General features: G+C 39.6%; 1 pseudogene; it reads left to right on the top strand.

Annotated features, from left to right (window-relative positions):
- The first annotated feature begins 4,313 nt into the window (after positions 1-4,313).
- Positions 4,314-5,655, top strand: LOC141080920 (uncharacterized; annotated as a pseudogene).
- The last annotated feature ends 255 nt before the right edge of the window (positions 5,656-5,910 follow it).

Below are 5,910 nucleotides of genomic sequence, written 5' to 3'. Positions count from 1 at the left end.
GGCATAATTAGAGAATACCATGTTACATTTGGAGAGCCCCTGATGTGTCTAAACAATGGAAACTCCTGACAAATGACTCAATTTAGGAAACCAGATGACTCAGAGAACTTATTTAGAAGTGTACTGAGAACCTTGAACCCCAAGGTGTTTCACAGAAGTTTATAATGTTGAGCCGTGAAAATAAAAAAATCAAATTTTTCCCCACAAAATTTTTTTTAGCTACAAATTTTCATAAAATTTGTTGTACAATTCTCCTGAGTACACTGATACCCAATATGTAAAGGAAACTACCGTTTGGGTGCGCGGCAGGGTTTGGAAGGAAAAGAGTGCCATTTGACTTTTTGCATGTAAAATTTGCTGGAATAATTAGTGAATGCCAGGTGTTTCACAGAAGTTTATAATGTTGAGCCGTGAAAATAAAAAAATCAAATTTTTCCCCACAAAATTTTTTTTAGCTACAAATTTTCATAAAATTTGTTGTACAATTCTCCTGAGTACACTGATACCCAATATGTAAAGGAAACTACCGTTTGGGTGCGCGGCAGGGTTTGGAAGGAAAGGAGTGCCATTTGACTTTGCATGTAAAATTTGCTGGAATAATTAGTGAATGCCAGGTGTTTCACAGAAGTTTATAATGTTGAGCCGTGAAAATAAAAAAATCAAATTTTTCCCCACAAAATTTTTTTTAGCTACAAATTTTCATAAAATTTGTTGTACAATTCTCCTGAGTACACTGATACCCAATATGTAAAGGAAACTACCTTTTGGGTGCACGGCAGGGTTTGGAAGGAAAGGAGTGCCATTTGACTTTTTGCATGTAAAATTTGCTGGAATAATTAGCGAATGCCAGGTGATTCACAGAAGTTTATAATGTTGAGTAGTGAAAGTTAAAAAAAATCTAATTTTTCCCATGAAAATGTTTTTAGCACCGAATTTTATATTTTCACAAGGGTAACAGGAGAAAATGGACCCCAAAATACAATGATACCCCATTTGTGGTGGAAAACTACTTTTATGGCATAGTGCAAAGCTCAGAAGAGAAGGAGCATCATATTACAGTGCATATTTTGCTGCACTGGTTTGAGGGTGCCATGTCAAATTGGCTGGGCCCCTGAGGTGGCAGAACAGCAGAACCCCACAAGATTGTGTATTAGCCCCAAATTTTACATTTTTTATACTGGTAAATCATTAAATATGGCGCCAAAATTTGTCCCACAATTTCTGCTGAATGTAGAAATGTGCTATATATTGCTGTACAGTACTGCTTAGCCACACGGTGAGACTCGGGAGGAACAGAGCTCTATTTTCCTCTTGGAGCATAGATTTTCCTAGAATACTTTGCAGACTCCATATACAGAGCCCCTAATTGCTAGAAAAAAAGAATTCCCCCCTTAAGTGACCCCATTTTGGAAATTTTACCCTTTTGGCAATTTTAAACCAAATATTCCACATGCACATTATGATTTTATAATTGTCTTGAATCTATTCAAAATAGTGCCATTCCCCCATTATGACGAGAATGCAAAAGTGGAGTACTCCTAAACCACATAAACCACAGAAAGAAAGATAAAATATGACACTTTCTTGAAAATTCACTTAAAACATCAACATCAGTAAATTTATGAGGCAAAGGGGGAACACATAGGATCAATCAAAAATGATATCATATATGGGAAGAGAAAACCTCATGTAACAAAATCCAGTAATAGACCTGGTGGAGAAACTCCACATGCATAATAACGGACGTGGAAGAATAAGGGAAAGAATGCTGGTAACATGTGTGCCAGCATACGGTAAGTAGTATCCAGTTAACCTAGGAAAAAGTATAATGCCCAGGCTTCCACATATGTCCCAAAATGAATACCAGTAGTGTATCATAAATGAAGTCTGCCACTTACCTATGTTAAAGTAAAGCTGGAAGTCCCCACACTTTTTCCTTACAGTCTGTTTTTATGCATGTGGGGTTTCTTTATCAAGGGAACAAAAGAAGAAAAAGAAGTACAAATTTTGCACACACTCAGAAATACATAATAATACTCAAACTTTATTAACATGAGAAAGAGAAAGGGGGTAAACATACAAATAAAATCAATTAAAACCAATACAAAAAACCCCAAGTCAAAGCCCTATATATAATAATATATTACAATACCATAATAAGCACTCCAAAATGACCTACAAACTCTGCATATTAAAGTCAAAATAGAACCATGCAACATGTAGGTTATAATAGCACCCTGAATCATCCAGTACAGAATAGTAATAACATGACAAGCCAAAAGAGGCCAGATATGAATCCAAATCCATGCTCGGAGATCAAAGCTCACACATGAGAATCGATGTGTGCTCCTAGAAAACCATCTGGAGAAAAGCAGGGTATGCACGCAACACTGGGACAGTGGTTGCCGAAATAAATCAAAAGGACATAACCCAGGTCCTAGAATAATTGTAGTAATAACGTATAAAGAAGGGATGACAGAGTCATACCTACTGATACCTAGGCTGCAAGGTAAGGAGGAGTGCAAAGCGAGTGGCATATAGGGATCAGGAGCAGAGCCCCACGAGTATCACCGTGTCAGGTATGTGACTGCCGTATGGAAGCTAGGATGTAAGATCCACATGGATGAGAGCAGAATCCATGCCCTGAAGTTGTGACTATGCCTGCATAGCTGAGTATGCTGCGCTCAATCAAGCACAGTAATGCAGCACATGTGTAGAGGAAGGTACAGTCGGGCGCATGTGCGACAGAAGACATCTAGAGGCATACTTGGGTAGTGTGTGGAACAATTCATATCCCAGTCCGGATTGTGTCATCCAGACAAAGATATGAGTAGCACCACTGGCACCAAGAGAGTAGTCCCATAAGCAAGAGAAATATACAGTTTTATGCATGTAAATTTGTTGTGTCCGGGCACTGGGGCTGAAGAATTAGTAAGAGATGGTAATGAAAAAGCGCATAACACACCATAAAGAAGAGAATAAGTAAATATACATAATTATCTGTCTGTGCAAATTGGTAAGGAGGCCTCAGCTATAAATTGTAGGGTACTGAAATAGTTTAGTAAAGGAGTGGAAACAGTAAGCCTGGTCCCTCTGAGGAAAAAGCAGCCCATGTAGAATTAAAGGACCCATATAGTGCAGTCTAGGGCCTATGTATATCGACCATTTACATAGGCATGGCGGAGGCCAATCATAGATGGCGGTGGTCCAAATAAAATATACCCACCATGCAGAACCAAATGATAAGTGCATGGAAGCACAGAAAGAAGACCCCACATATATTAAATGAAGATAATAATACCAAAGAATTTGTGTTTGCAATCATTTTCAGGATGAAACTGAGTATTATCTGACAGAATTGCAGGGGTGTCAATACTTTTGGCCACAACTGTACGTATATATGGAAAATTACAAAGATCGCTGGAGGCCAGATTGATCATACAGAGGTGTTTTTGGATTCTCTTCCTCAATTCCTGAGAAGTCTGTCCAACATAGACCTGTTCGCAAGGGCATACAATCACATATACCATACATTTGGTTTTGCAGTTTATGTATGATTTTAATGGGCGCTGCTTAGCGTTTGAAGGGTTGGCAAAGATTTTATGTGTGGGATGCATAAATTGGCAAATATTGCAATCATCACATGAAAATGTCCCCCTCCAAGTAATTCCCCAGTTCAATTTAACTGTGGGCCTAGAGTAGTGGCTCCTTGTAAGGACATTCTTAGGGATAACACATTTGGCTTCTAGAAATTTCAAATTTTTGTGAAACTTGAGGAGAACAAATAAATGTGCTCATCTGTAAACTAACGGTCCTTATTTAATGGAGCCACATGCATTTTGTTATGTGCAAGGACACACATGACACCTCATTTGGAACAATCATTTCATGTGGACTTGATGTTTCATATTGGCGTTTTTTTTAACAATAACATAATGTACTGTTGATGGAAAAAAAATATTTTTTTTCTTGAGAAGCCAATGTAAGGCTAGGTTCACATTTGCGGTTGAATCCGCAGCGTATCTTCTGCAACCTCAAACGCACAAAAAACCTCATGCAAACGTGTGCAAGCACTGCGGATTTTAGACGCAGTAGCTTACGCATGCAGTCAAAAAACGCAGCATTTGCCTGCTTTTGCATGCGTTTTGCAAGCGTTTGCGTTTTTTTTTGCGCATTGTGGAAAATTTTACAGGAGAAAAAACTAGATAAACAGACACCACAAATGGGACAACAGTGGGCATGTCTTATGGGATATCTTTATATAGACCCTTTGACAGCTGAAATCTTCAGATTTAGCTCCTGTATCCTGTGTCATGATGGATCTTCGCATGGAGAGCTTTTATTTCAACCTGCATTTAAGTATAAAGCTGTTTCTTGCCTATGCGTTTGCTTGTGAGCAACAAAGAAATAGAGAGACGGAGAAGATGGCATCGGCGTTATTGGAGACACCCCATTATTGAAGTCTGAGAGAGCCGTGGAGCCTACCACACCCTATACAGCGAGCTCAATGCCAACCCGGCGAAATTTCTGGATTATACCAGGATGTCTCAAGAGACCTTCCGGGATTTGCTTTGTCGTGTCCAAGGAGCCATCCAAAGACAGGACACCCAGCTCCGTAGAGTGATTCCTGCTGAGGAACGTCTCCTGGTCACATTAAGGTACGTAATAATTCTAAACAAACGCTTGTCATAATTATTATTGTTCTACCTTATATAAATTTTTTTCAACTTTAGCTGTTTAGCTTCTTAATTTTTTTCTTTCTCTGTCTGGCAGATTCCTGGCTAGAGAGACACTTTCATCGCTCCATTTTCAGTACTGGATACGAATTTCCACCCTTTCTGGAATTGTTGCGGACACCTGCTGGGTTTTGTGGAAAGTTCTCTGGGATGAATTTATCCCCCTACCCACAGTGGAAATGTGGATGGAAATTGGCTACAAATTCTGGCGAGTGTGTAATTTCCCCAACTGTTTGGGAGCCGTGAATGGAAAGCACATACGGATTACCAAACCCACCAGAACCAGATCGGAGTACTTTAATTACAAAAAATATTTTTCTGTAGTGCTCATGGCCATAGCAGATGCGGACTGTCACTTTCTCGCCGTGGACATTGGAGCTTTTGGCCGTGGCAATGACTCCCAGACTTTTAAAAACTCTGATATGGGCAGACGCTTGTATGGAAAAAAATTTAATTTACCCCTGCCACAACCTCTCCCCAACACTCAAGGCCCACTGATGCCATTTGTTATGGTTGGGGATGAGGCCTTTCAGATGTGTGAAAACCTACTGAAGCCATATTCCAGTCGGGACTTGAACGACAGTAAAAGGATTTTTAACTACAGACTGACCAGGGCCTGAAGAACAGTTGAGTGTTCCTTTGGGATTCTTATCTCCAAATGGCGCATTATTGGGACAGCCATTATTCTAAAATGGAGACAGTCGATGAGGTGGTCAAAGCCTGTGTGGTTCTCCACAATTACATAATGGCTAAGGAACGACCCAAGATTGAACTAAATGAACCAGTTGGAAACCCATTGCCAGATTACCAGCATCACCCTCTGCGGTCAACAGTTGAAGTTGCCCACATGAGAAACCAATTTGCTGCATACTTTGTTTCTGACATCGGAAGTGTGGCATGGCAAGATGATATGGTGTAAAATGTTCTGTTGGGTTTGGGTATGTACCAGTTATGTTTAAAATGTTTCTAATGTTTGTTGTCAATAAATAACATTTTTTTTATACCTGTACCGAGTCTCCTATGTCTTTCCTCTCAAAACCACTTATTATGTGAGTGGTATGGTAGTTGACGTCATTATATCCTGTGTCTCTTCTGCAGTATTTATTGGACGCAGACTGAAGAGACGATGGAGGTATAATACAAGGCATATCTATACTTACCATGCCATGTGTCA

The sequence above is a fragment of the Dendrobates tinctorius genome, unplaced genomic scaffold (assembly GCF_039654945.1).
Source record: "Dendrobates tinctorius isolate UK_male_01 unplaced genomic scaffold, ASM3965494v1 ptg000004l, whole genome shotgun sequence".
Lineage (NCBI taxonomy): Eukaryota > Metazoa > Chordata > Amphibia > Anura > Dendrobatidae > Dendrobates > Dendrobates tinctorius.
This window is presented reverse-complemented; position numbering and strand designations above follow the sequence as displayed.